Genomic DNA, 14559 nt, shown 5'->3' with positions numbered 1-14559 from the left:
CTGTTGATTATACGCAAAAATGTAGTTCAAATGAACTATGGAAAATTTATTTACCTTTAATATACAAAAAAGAGATTTCAAATTTATGTTATGCAGCTTGAGATATTCTAATCTAAGTAAAAGTACTTTTTTTATTTTTCCAAATTTTCATATTTGAAGCATAGCTCAAAAACCGATCTACTGAGAATTTTTTGAATTTAATATTCGGTCATAGGTCGGTCAATGAAGTTCACGATTTTTTTAAAATTTTGTAAACTAGTGTTATCGGTAAAAATTTAGAGTTGGGACGAAAAAATCGATTGTTGTTGCGTAAGTTGGAAAACTCATGAAATCTGATTCCTTTCAATATTAGTCACCCGATTAAATTATTAAATAGGTTCTTAGGCAGTCATCCAACTAATCAGCCTATTTGCTGCACCTACGAAGTCGGCTAATTAATCGGCTGAAGCGCACCAAAAACAAACAAGTCAGAACAAAAATCGGCAAATCAGTAAACAGTTTAACAATATACTGACACTGTGCCCTCGCCATGAAATAGGATGCTAAATGCATTATTATTTGAAAATAAATCATTCAGTAATTGGAGTTACCACCCCATTACGTTTTTCTCAGATTAATAGTAATTTTTAATACATAAGGTATATAGTCATGGAATAAATACAATTAGTCACAATCCAATTTTTACCTCATCATATAGGGATGATACATCCTGAAAAAAAACACCGGACCTGAATCATACAATTCGAAATTCGCAGAGGTAGACAGACTGGAATCGCCTATATTGTCGTCGGCTATCGTTGCATGCTGGAATCTGCACGAGTCATTATAGCGAATGGCCAAAGGAAAAAAAAAACGAAACCATGAAGCCGAGATAGCGTTAGATTGTTTTTTTTTTTTGCTTCCTAGCTAAATCGCACACGCACACCTTTCTTCCTCGCTGCGCAAATATCGTTTCATTTGGGAAGGAAGGGTCCCTTGCTTAGTCAGCCAGGGACCTCACCTTCGGTATGGCCATTATATAGTTCGCATTGCCTATGGGGATTATCTTGCCGACAGGCAGACAGCCAGCCAGCTGCTTCCTCTGTGCCTGGATGTTGGGAAGATCTTCTCGCAGCATATGCGGAGTCCCCGTAATTTTGGTTTTTAAATAAATGATAGCGACATACTTATGCCTGTGTATCAGTTATTTTGCTGGAATTTAAAATATTTCTCAAACATTTATATCTTGAAATATTCCTTGGAATGGACTAAAGCGAAATTGTATTTGTTATATGCACATTTCTATCCAAATCTGCATCCTTAACTCCAAATTAGATTTGAAAAGCGAAGAAAAGAAATTTAAAAGGCATCAACAGGATTTTTTTTCTATTATTAAAAAAAAAGGTACAACTCCCTCCGTAACTTTTTTCAACTCAAGTTTTGAATTAAATTTTATTAGTGTTTGTTGGATTTCGAAGTCCTTTCGAATTGTTTTTTCTTTTAAGAATAGCCTGAAACATTTTCAAAAATACTGAAAATTTGACTTAAGAGGAATTTTTTTACTATCTGACAATTTGCGCCGGGGGTCTTCAGATCTTCCCAAAAATTGGAAATTTGATGCATTTTTATGACTCAAAAACACATGTATGTTTTCAGATTTCTAACATTTTTGTATTTCAAGTTAGATTTGGTTAGAATTTTTTTATAAATAAAATAAAACTGTAGTGACAGTTAGTTATTAACCCTCATCCGCATTAGATTTTGTTACCCCAATCAGCACTAGGAGTGTCATTTTGACACTACAAGCTAAAATCGTTATAACTTTTGGCGTGTTCAACCGATCTAAACAAAACCTATATCAATAGAAACCTTGTAATGTCAGTAAAATATGTTTAGAACATTATATATACCTTAAGCTACTAGTTTTCTCGTTATTCACATTAAAGAAAAAAAATCCGAAAAAACATGCCTCAGGAAAACTGTTGTAGTTCATATATTACACGTCCATAAAAAATATTTGCCTGATGCATATGAAAGCTGAAGTTAATGTGTCTACATCATGAAGCCAAGAAATATATTTTTTTAAATTTTTTTTTTAATGAAAAGGTCACATAAAGTTCAAAAAAGTGGTCTAAAAACCTACTTTTCATTCGATTGCTAGTAAAAACTTGAGCGATGGTAGAGTTTTTGAAAAAATATGACTACAAAGTTTATTCTAATTCTAACAATTTGTTGTCTTTAGATTTTTGATGCAACAAAAATTGAATTGACTGGAATTTTTCAAAGTTGACTACTTTGCGCGATTTTTTTACAAATTGGAATTTTATCTGTTTTTGTGGTCCACCGTGGATGAACTACAGCAGTTTTCCTGAGGCATGTTTTTCGGATTTTTTTTCTTTCATGCTGAATAACGAGGAAAACTAGTATCTTTAGCTATATATAATGTTCTAAACATATTTTACTGACATTACAAGGTTTTTATTAATATAAGTTTGATATGAAATTAATTATAATTCAAACGACTTAGGCGGCATCCATAAATTACGTAACGCAAAAAATGCACTTTTTTGACCCCCTCCACCCCATATGTAACAAATCGTAACGCTTCGACATACCACCCTGTGAAAATTACGTAACGCTGACAATTACCCCCCCCCCCCATCTTTTCATGATTTTAAACATTGATTTTCGAAGGTTAAAAAAATATAACATAATTTTTTAACGCTCTTTAAAACGGAATTATTATCCATCCAAATCGCTTCTTAATAGGTACTCATTGCAGATAACTCTCTCATAAAATAAATTAATTGTCTTATTACGAGTTGCTCTGTACTTGTAAACTGGTGATCAACCATGTTTACTTTATTTTCTTCAAGCAGCATAACTTGTTATGCAAAATATACTCCGCTTAGTGAAATTCGTCGGAATAATCAAAATAGCTGATCGGAATAATCAAAACAAATTGAGAAAAAATAGTAAAATTTCCGTCTAAAGATTGGATTGAGTTTAGTCTGTCTTAGAATCTTTAAATAGGAATGGTTACAAACGAGTTTCAATCTTGTTAAAGCTTACAAATTTTAGGCTGATTTTGGTTTGCTTATCATTCAGCAAAAATTGCATGATATCAAAAAAGCTGCGATTAAACTGAAATTTTTTTAGGAATAAAACGTTACGTAACGATGAGCATACCTCCCCCCCTCCCCTATGTCACAATTCGTAACGCTAGAGCTTACTCCCTCCCCCCCCCTAGGAGCGTTACGTAATTTATGGATGCCCCCTTAGATAGATTTTACTTTTGGAGTGTCAAATTGACACTCTAAGTCGGGATAGGGAGTTTTTTTGTCCAGGCTTCCAGGGTTCGTCCATGAAAAAAGTAAAGATACAATATTCAAGAACTTTTGAAATCATTTGGGGTCCCCGAAGAAATTGTTGCTTTTTGAAGCTTCTGAAAAAAGTTACAAGCCTTGAAACTTACAATAGTGTCAAAATGACACTCTAATGCGGATGAGGGTTAATTAATTTATTGGCCCCATCGTTGCCGCTCATGGCAAGTCCGTCCCATTTTTGTTTCTATCATTTTTCAGTTTATCGCTTAAATCACTTTAATTTTATCTGGAAGAGCAGGCTTTGATCGGGTTAAAATCCAATTTTTTTTGTTACGTTCGGAGTCGACAAGATGAATCATCCAATAGGATGAAAATCCCTGAAAAAAAGTTACATTCGGAAATTGTTTGAAAATTACCTATTATTGTTAATATGAAAATGAAAGAAAAATTTCAGAAATATGTTGATTTGTTTGACTTAAGATGGTGTTTAGTTATTTATTTATTTACATAGTATTCCGTCTTACGACATAACTTGACGAACATAATTCCTAAAATTCACTCGGTCCATGGCAACCGTTCTCCAATTTCTCGGGCACCCCACGTTCGCCAGATCACGCTCCACTTGGTCTAACCACCTCGCTCGTTGCGCCCCCGCTCGTCTTGTTCCTACCGGATTCGTGGCGAACACCTGTTTTGCAGGACAGTCATCCGGCATTCTCGCAACATGTCCCGCCCAGCGTATCCGGCCAGCCTTCACCACCTTCTGGATACTGGGTTCGCCGTAGAGTCGCGCGAGCTCGTGGTTCATCCTTCGCCTCCACATTCCGTTCTCCTGTACGCCGCCAAAGATGGTTCTTAACACTCGTCGCTCGAATACTCCGAGTGTACGCAGGTCCTCCTCGAGCAATATCCATGTCTCGTGCCCGTAGAGAACAACCGGTCTAATAAGCGTCGTATACAGGTTACACTTCGTGCGAGGGCTAAGTCTTCTCGACCGCAGTTGCTTGTGGAGTCCATAGTAGGCACGACTTCCGCTGATAATTCGCCTCCGGATCTCACGGCCGGATCTCATTGTCTGCGGTCACCAGTGAGCCGAGATAGACAAAGTCTTCGACTATCTCCAGCTCGTCGCCGTCGATCGTGACCTTGTTATTACTGGACAAGCGGGTTCGGTCGGTCTCGGATCCGCACGCCAGCATGTACTTCGTCTTGGACGTATTAATCATCAACCCAATCTTTCCTGCTTCGCGTTTCAGTTTGCGGTAGATCTCCTCCACCGCCGCAGATGATCTGCCGACTATATCAATGTCATCGGCAAAGCAGATAAGTTGACTGGATCTGTTGAAAAGCGTGCCCCGCATTTCGCCCACCGCTCGTCGAAAAACACCTTCTAGCGCCACGTTGAACGTCATGCAGGATAGACCCTGTCCTTGTCACCTTGTCGAAGCCCCCTGCGCGATTCGAATGAACTCCCAAGCGCCAAGAAACGTGCACTCCGAAACTACAACAAGCACAAATCCCCTTACACTAAGGGAGAATACCGCAAACTAAACTCTGCTTATAAAAAAGTCAGTAAGCGTAGCTACTTGAACTATCTAAATCGGTTACAAAGGAATTTCAAGACCAGTCCGAAATCTTTTTGGAAGCACGTAAAAAATCAACGGAAAGAACCAGGGCTTCCGTCCTATATGTTCCTCGACAGCGACACAGCGAATTCTGATCCAGAAATTTGTGAACTTTTTGCCGAGAAATTTTCTAGTATTTTCACAACTGGGGGAATTTCCTTGGAGCAACTGGCCAGAGCTGTACTGAATATATCATTCCTAGGGTCATCTTTGAATGGTATTCTGGTCGACGATGCAGCCATCCTAAAAGCGACAGCTAAGCTAAAAAATTCATCTTCTACGGGCCCGGACGGTATACCAACTACCTTTCTGAAGCGTTTTATGCCATCTTTGCTGACACCTATCAGGCATATCTTTCAATCATCGCTGGACAGCGGAATCTTTCCTTCATTGTGGAAAGAAGCTCACATGTTTCCTGTCCACAAAAAGGGAGATAAGAGAGACGTGAGCAACTATCGTGGAATCTCCGCTCTATGCGCGATCGCCAAATTGTTTGAACTAGTTGTTTTGGATCCCATCTTCTCATTTTGCAAGCATCACTTCTCCAACGATCAGCACGGGTTCATGCCTAAAAGATCCACGACTACAAACCTACTGAGCTTTACATCGTTCGTGCAGGACAGCTTTGCCAAGAAAAGTCAAACAGACGCCATTTACACAGATCTCTCTGCTGCGTTCGATAAGGTGAACCACGAAATTGCAATCGCAAAGCTCGAACGTTTAGGCTTCTGTGGTTCCCTACTGGATTGGTTCCGGAGTTACTTAATGGGACGAAAGTTATCCGTTCGTACTGGTGAATCCTTTTCTAGGCAGTTCGTTGCTTCTTCAGGAGTGCCTCAAGGAAGTCATTTGGGACCGATCATTTTCGTGATCTATTTTAATGATGTACTCTCGCTCCTCGGCGGCACAAAGCTCGCTTATGCCGATGAACTGAAACTTTTTCACACTATAAACGGCCAAGACGACATCAACTTCCTCCAACAGCAATTCACCGTTTTTGCTCACTGGTGCGATATCAACTGCTTGCCCTTGAACCGCAGTAAATGCTCGGTAATATCGTTTACCCGTAAGCGGCATCCTCTTCATGCAGAGTACATCCTCGGAGACCAAACCATCATCCGGGTGGACCATATCAACGATCTGGGCGTTATTCTCGACCGAAGGCTGGAGTTCAAGATTCATACGAACTATGTTGTCGACAAAGCTTCTCGAAGCCTTGGATTCTTGTTTCGTATGGCCAAAGATTTCAAAGACGTATACTGCCTGAAAAGTCTTTATTGTTGCATAGTTCGTTCTATTCTCGAGTACGCTTCAGCTGTTTGGTGCCCTTTCTACCAGAACGGAGCTGAAAGAATCGAGGCTATCCAGCGGCGTTTTTTGCGGTACGCTCTACGACACTTAAACTGGCAGGATCCGTTTCGTTTACCAAGCTATGAAAGCCGCTGCCGTCTCTTAGGCTTAGATACGCTTCAAGCACGCCGAAATGCTACACGTGCTCTAGTTGTAGCGGACCTTCTAACATCTAGAATCGACTGCCCCGAACTGTTGGAGGCCATACCTCTCAGCGTACGACCCCGAGGATTACGAAACCAGAACCTGCAGCTCTACGTTCCGATTCGCCTGAACAATTACGGGGCTAACAGCGCTTTCATCGGCATTCTAAAAACTTTTAATCGGTTTTCCGAACATTTCGACTTCGACGTCTCAAGGAACGTATTCCGAAGGAAAATTTTAAGTGTATGAAGTATTGTGTAGTCTTATGTTGATATTAATTTTAATTTGTTAGTTAGTAATTGTAGTATTGTGCTATATTATACTGATAATGCGTGACGGCTCAGACCTCTGCATCTAACATACTACAGCGAGAGTAGAACGAATAGAGTCAGTCGTATTATAGAGAGCAACGGAGAATGACGTGTTTCTCCTCGACGACCCTCAGGCACGGGGACACTACATTGACGACGAGGATGAAAATGGCGATTTGATTGGTAAGTGATCCAGCTGAATGTTGAAAAAAAAAAGATATGGAGAAAGGCAAATAAGATGGGAATTGAAATGGATCAGTCGCTTAAATGCGGAAAATATTTAGTCTGATTCCATTCTGGATCAGTCGCTTAAATGCGGAAAATATTCGTAAGTCTGATTCCATTCTGCGTAAAAGCAGGGCCATTGTTGAAAATATAGAACAGTCGCTTAAATGCGGTAGAAAAAGGTTCTGTTCTATTCTGCGGGAGAGCAGGAAAGGTATGAAAACGCTTAAATGCGGAAGGAAAAAAAGAGAAGTGGAAATGGAGTCGCTTCAATGCGGATGGTCGATAGCCTGGTTTGAGTGAGAAGAGAGAGATGGAGAGAAAAGGTTCTTTAGTGACCAAAGTGTGTCAATTTGAAGTTGGGAAAAGGAAGCAGGAAGGAAAGGTGCGTCTTCCACTCTAACGGGAAGTTTGTACATATGCTACTATATGCTGCAGTGTTTTTTTTTCAGTAGAAACCAAGAGAGAGGAAAAGGCAAACTGTGTGAATATGATGTTGACCTTGGTAAACGATCGAAGAGAAAACTTGTCTTAGTGACGTTGTATGATTTTGTCGTATTGTTCGTTCTTCATTTGAATGCTCAAATCCAAACAACCGACAGAAAGAGCGAAAAAGTTGCAAGCGTAGGAGCGGGTGCATTTTGCTATGTAACCCTTACTGAGTGGGTCAAACGATTGAGAAAAAAAATCAGCACTTTGATTCTAGCTGGTTGAATTAACGACAGAGCATGGTAGAGCGTTGTTGCTAAATTGCACGGCCTACTTCGAGTGATATGAGCGGGAGTGGTTTGCGTAAAATATTTGTCAAGGTGATGATAAAACCACATACCAGTGCGACGAAAGTTTAGGTTAGTTACGGTGACGATAGGTGGGCTAATTTGTTTGGATTCGGTTCAAGTGTTGTTAAGAAAGTATGGACGATTTCGAAAGTTACACATTTTGAGAAAAGTCTAGCATATAATTGAAAAGTAAATTTTAAATTTTATAAATTGCAATGTAACAATTTGTTGACACAGTGACTGAATATAAGTGTATCGAACTTGACGATAACTGCCCCAGAGTAAAGTTTGTTGTTGAGTGGCAGAAGTGGTAGTCAATGTTGATTGATTATGGTTAAAATTTCAGTACCCATTCCAAAAGAGCCTGTTTGGAAGCTGATGAAATCGCATAAGATGATTGATGATTATCAAATCTAAGAGGCGTCAAGAAGGTGAATCTTCTGACATATGAAAGTACGGAAATGCAAGTTGGAGAAAGCGAAGCCCTGAATGAATGTTACGTGAAGAATATAGTTTTTTCAGTTTTGTGTCAATCGTCGATGAGGTACAAAGCTGAAAGTTTTGTTTGTGGTCGGTCCAGATGTATAATTGAATCCCTAGAGCACTAAAAAGGTTAAAATAAGAGAAGTTAGGTTCTCGTAGAAGATCGAAGAAATAAATAAAATTCGATCAAGTACAGATAGGTTGGAATGAATTACTTGTGGGAGCCATGTTCAAAGGATGAAATTTGAAGTTTTTCTTCGGGTATTGATCTCATAAAGGAAACTATAAGTCAGTTTTGAAATTCTGATTTGAACTTTTTATTAAGTTGATATGGAGTCATGAGCGTATACGCATGAATGAGTGGTATTTGAGAATCATTGGGATGATATGTTGGAGGTGGAATGTTAACGATGATTGTTAATGAATGACATAAATAGAAAAAAAAAAGGGAAATGCGAAAAAAACAGGAGATTTCGTGAATTATCTTCATCAAGGAATTTTTGATAAAGAGTTGTTGAAGTATTTAAAATTGTAGCAATGCAAATCAATATACCAAAATGCACGTTTGATCAAGTTGATAAAAAAAAGCCAAGTTAACTATTGATTAAACCAAACGTAAGTTTGAAATCAACATTTCGAGATTTCGTGAATTATCTTCAACAAGGAATTTTTGTGTCATGTTTTGTATTCACGAAATATCGACGAAGGTGGCGAATTAGCCAAAAGCGATCTAATTTTTCTTCTAAGAGTCATGTAGCCAGTAGCGACGAAAGCGTGGCATTACAATGACAGATTATCAGTTTAGAGCGAGTTTTGGTAGAAGTAGAAAATTGGCTGTTCCTTAAATGAACCAGAAAAAAAACGGGAAAAACTCTTGTCGTTTACAAAAGGTTGCAGTTAGCTTTAAGCTAGCGGTTCGATGAAGAAACAAATAGCGAGTTTCGCTGTTATTAAGTTTAAAAAGAAACAATATTAATATCTTGCTGTGATTTTCAGCCTGCTGAAGGTCTCTTACTGAGACTCGGCGCATAGTTGGGATTTAGGAAAGCTATAATGATGGGAAACATTGCCATCATATTTGTTGTAAATTCTATTTAACAGATCAAGTTAAAATTAGATGGTGTGCGCTGTGAAAGCCACTCGTTTGTGTTCAGCCACTCGAACCATACTTTGACTAAATATCGAATAAGGCTCATGAGAGTGTAAAATTGCAAAACGTTTGTTGTGAGTTATTAATTTTATAAATTTGCTTCTGTTGTTTTGAACTAATCTTGACGTGAACTAAAATGAAATCTGTGAGTGATGGGCATAAAGCAAAAATTTTGTGCAGTTATGTGGTAGCCAAAAAAATGGGACATGTGTTTAGTATTACATGACTGAATTCGGTGGATTTCTGTTGGTTTCAATAACTGTTAGTCCGAGGCCGAAGAAAAGTGTAGAACTGGTTTTAGAATAATGGAAGCAATCAATTGTGCAACATTTTGATTGTGGTCGTTCATGTCCACTACAACATTGAGATTGTTGTAATAAAAATAAGAAATGGCTTCAGTGAGATAATGAGTATTCGTTGTCAGTCTTTGCTTGGATTCGATGCCAATTTTCATAATCTTGGATTCAAGATTTGTCAGCGAAAGGTTTGATCAATACGATTCCTTGTCTATGCAGAAGAAAAACGACGAACCGACTCACTTTTATAAAAAAAAAACTCTGCATTAGTCAAGCAAGAGCACAAACAAGGTATCAGAATTGATATTTTCGATAATTGTGAGGAATTCTTCAGAGATGCTTTCTAGTAGGACTTAATATCCTTGAGAAATTGGCTGATAAAAATGAGAAAAATGGAAGAAGAAAAGTAGAAGGTAGCTTGTTGGTAGACTTAACACCGAACTCTATATTCATGATGTTTTGTTGGAAACGACGGATCAGAGGAATTAAAATCAGTTGAATAGAATTATATCATATAACTTTCATCCAGGCATATGTGTTCAATCAGTAATCAAATATGTATCGGACATACCCAACGACTGCGAAAATAGAACAAAAACAAAAGTTTCAGGGATGTTGTTGATTATATCCAAGACAAGCATATCTAATCCATAAATCAGCCAAAAGTGATTAGTATGATAAGATGAGGACCTGGTTTATGAACAAGAAAATGCGATAAGGAAAAAGATGGATACTGATCGGATACGCACCCCTTAACCAAGTATGATATCTGGAAAGGATAGATACTCAATCAGAAAATGAAGAAAATGAATGAGATTTCCAAAATTAAAAACTAAAGAAATATCGAGTGATAAGAAGATCAAGCGAGGATTGAGTTTGGCTTCATTAATAAAACCGATAAACTTTATGCTACATCTAAATCTGAAAGTATAATAAGGCAGTCCATATGTTTAGAGAGTTATTTATGTTACGAATGAACTTGAGGATGATTTGGGAATTATCTTTGAAAAAAAAAGAAAAGAAAAAAGTGATGTAGTATTGTGCTATATTATACTGATAATGCGTGACGGCTCAGACCTCTGCATCTAACATACTACAGCGAGAGTAGAACGAATAGAGTCAGTCGTATTATAGAGAGCAACGGAGAATGACGTGTTTCTCCTCGACGACCCTCAGGCACGGGGACACTACAGTAATCATTAGGATCAATATGTGATCCGTTGATGTTTTAAACAATAAACAATAAACAATAAACTCGACAATTCACCCGAAATCCGCACACAGCACTGCGTTCCATCCATCGTCGCCTTGATCAGTCTGATCAGCTTCCCGGAAAAGCCGTTCTCGTCCATGATTTTCCATAGCTCGTTACGGTCGATCGTGTCGTATGCGGCTTTGAAGTCGATGAATAGATGGTGCGTAGGGACTTGGTGTTCACGGCATTTTTGGAGGATTTGCTGTAGTGTGAATATCTGGTCCGTCGTAGACCGTCCCTCCATAAAGCCGGCCTGATGATGTTACCAACTCGGTAACATTGTTTTGTTTTTTTTACTAATATTTATTGATGGGTTGGAGCTAGGAATAAATTGTAAATAGATAGCGTAAAACGTAAACGGCGAATTCAAATTCAAAACACGGAGAAGTAGGCGAACTTGAAACGCACATGGCCCAAAGCGTTGCTTAAAACGCAAGACCGATGACAGCACGCTTTTGGGAAGAACGCAAGTCAGCAGCGCAGCATCGAGACGAGGAGGTTTCTTGGTGAGTCAAGAATCATCACCAAGCCTCTTGGTTTCCGGCAGCGAACGAGTTCGGACGTGCCTTGCTATCGCTCCCAAAGGCAACAATCCGAGTCAGTGGTGGTGCGAGACGTTCCGTGTGTGATTAGACGGAGCTTAAACTGGTCCGAAGAATCGTGTGTGTGCAATCCCAACAAACGACACACAACGCGTGGTGAGTGGTCCCCGAACATCGCCAAAACCCGTGTGCGCAAATCGAGGTGCGACCAACCGGAGAGAGACAGCCTCATCCAGCCTCGAGTGCGTTGTACCGCATTATCGTTTTCATCCCATCCCGTGGCCCAACCGCAAACCAAGGTGTGCGCCTTATCGAAAGCGCGTGGTTGGTCTGCCAGCGAGATCAAGGAGAGAGACAGAAACAGCCAGCCGTAAGCGTGGTGCGTGGTATCGCACTGCTCCCATCCCATCCGGATTGCCCAGCCGTGCCGTGAGTGTGGTGCGTGGTACCGCGCTTCCTCCCCCTGTCATCCAGGCATCGCCCGGTGCCTGACGATCAAGACGTTCGACCGAGTGAGCCGATTGCCCCGCTACCATCCCGATCCCGTGTGCTTTCCATCCGACAGTAAGAATTCGCCGAATAAACCAGCTTTAAACCAAGGTAACTTTTTGTTGTAGGAATCCACCCATCCGAAAACTCCCCCAGCCTAACATACGCCCTGAGACCCAGGAACAAAAGAGGCCTTGAGCGCCCAAACCCGTTAGTCCCTGTGGCTTTAGACCAGGGATTGGGTGTTGCTGGGCAGCCCCTTCTGGGCTGAACCCGTTCCTGGGGAAAAAGTATAGTTTCAATGACTTCTCACGAATCTGTTTGCTTGTGGCGTTAGGCGGCGGAGTAGGATTCGGGACAACACTTTGTAGGCGGCATTGAGGACAGTGATCGCTCGGTAGTTCTCACAGTCCAATTTGTCGCCCTTCTTGTAGATGGGGCATATTACCCCTTCCTTCCACTCCTCCGGTAGCTGTTCTATGTCCCAGATCCGGATGATCAACCGGTGTAGGCAATCGGCCAACCTGTCCGGGCCCGTTTTGATGAGTTGGTGTTTAGTTAATCAAGTGTTTTAATATACGCACAAATTATCGCTGGAGAGGGGGATGTGTATCAATTATGGTTATAAAACTCAATATCTGGGGATCGAAGGCGAATGAAAATAGCCCCGCTATGGTGAATGGTTTCTTCTCGAACCTCACAACTAGTTTCACAGTGTGTTTTGATAGATGAAGATAAAGGATTCAAGTCTTAAAATTCATTTGGTAATTGTGATTAGAAAAATTTGAATGGAAGAAAAATTGGCTTTCTATACGTTTATACGACGCATGGTTTTTATTCTGTCTTGGTGATGATTTGTTTTTTTATGGATTGCTGTGATTTAAAACTTCTCGAGATTTTTGGGAAAGTATTGTCACATGAGGTAGAAGGTGATTCAGTTTAGCTTTGATGTGTGATTTGGTTCGAAATTTCCTGAATGCAAAAATAAGTATTCATTTTTATATTTTTATCTTCATTCATTTTTTTTTTAAATAAGTGCAATTGGAGTTTTTTTTTATTTGGAAATCCTTAACAAAATTTAGGTTAAGGAATTTGTTTTTTTTTTTCTATTTTGCCAGCAGATCTAATCAGTTTTGGTAATATTTTGAAAAATCACATTCGTCATTTTAAATAAGTTCCTCGTAGATCAATCTAATCACATCAGAAAATTTAGATATACCATTATATGAGGCCGAGTTTAGCTTAGGACAGTAAAAAAAATCATTATACTAATCGATCAATCATCAGAAACTGTATTATGTTAGGTTTGCATATGTTAAGTGTATTTGAAATCATTCCAAATAATCGATCCAAACATAATGAATACAAAAACAAGAGAATAACTACCCTGATAAGCTCAAGGCTTACGGGAGTTTCAATGGGAAACTGAGGCGGTTCAGGATATTAGGAGCTTATAGGTTCTTAGTAGTTGTAACGCCTACCAAGGTGATTTCCATACCATATTACCTTTTCTCCAAACATTCAGCAGGGAGATTTGAAGATATTGCGTACAGCCGGCCTCCGCTAAACATATCTCCACATGTGCTGCACTTCCCTTCCCCCTATCGACTACATGGACTTGGCCGGTGTCGTTATTGGTTCACTCAAAAGTGAGATACTTCTTCTTCTTCTTCAAACACCAACATGGTCAAACTAGCATATGCGTTAAAGGAAATGAAAAACTTGCGTTCCTCATTTTTCTTTTCAGTAGGGGAGAGTGGGGATACTTGATCCCCTTTTCTTATTTTCCCCATATCTTTCTGGAAAAATTTAGCAACTCGCCGTTCTTGACATTTTCTGACAGCTTGTAACTTCAAGTTTCTATGCTCCAAAAATTAGATCGACTTGAACCCGTTGATGAACTAGAAGCATTTTCGTGGGAGTAAAAAAAATGCGATTTTTCTGAAGTTAAGGGAGACTTGATCCCCTATTGAAGGAGACTTGATCTTTTATTCAGGAAGCACTAATCCTTGTATAAAAATCTAACAAAACCCCAAGATAGAATGTTAATTGACTATTTTGGTCATGTCTGTTCTCATTTCACAATTTATAGCAGACATAAGAAGAAAATTCTATAACTTTGTCTCAACGCTATTAACATTGCATACTTAAAGGCGCTATTTTTTATAATTAAGAGAAAATTAATTATTTTTGCTCTTTTCTTCAGACAATTGTTTGATAAATATTAGTTTTTGGATAAATATTAGTAATTTCGTAATCAGCAATCATAACGATCAATTCAGAAGAAGAATATGCCGTTTTGAAGGGGGATCAATTGTACCCAACTCTAGGGGATCAATTGTACCCATAATCAACATTTTAGAAAACTGTTTCTGAAAAAAGTTGAGAGTTTTCCATTGCTTTGAAAATATGGCATTATGAAGTTCATTTTACGCTCAAACGATTGATACATTGGAACAAATATTTTTTTTTCATAATTTTCCCATGTAAGGAACATTTTAAAGTGATGAAAAAAGATCTTCAAGTAACATTTTGTGAAATTTTTCAAACAAAGTTCAATTACTCAAAAAATTATTTTGTTAAAATTTTATAAACTACAAGCATT

This window comes from Uranotaenia lowii, chromosome 1 (genome assembly GCF_029784155.1).
Source record: "Uranotaenia lowii strain MFRU-FL chromosome 1, ASM2978415v1, whole genome shotgun sequence".
Lineage (NCBI taxonomy): Eukaryota > Metazoa > Arthropoda > Insecta > Diptera > Culicidae > Uranotaenia > Uranotaenia lowii.
The sequence above is the reverse complement of the archived record's forward strand: the minus strand, read 5'-3'. Positions refer to the sequence as shown.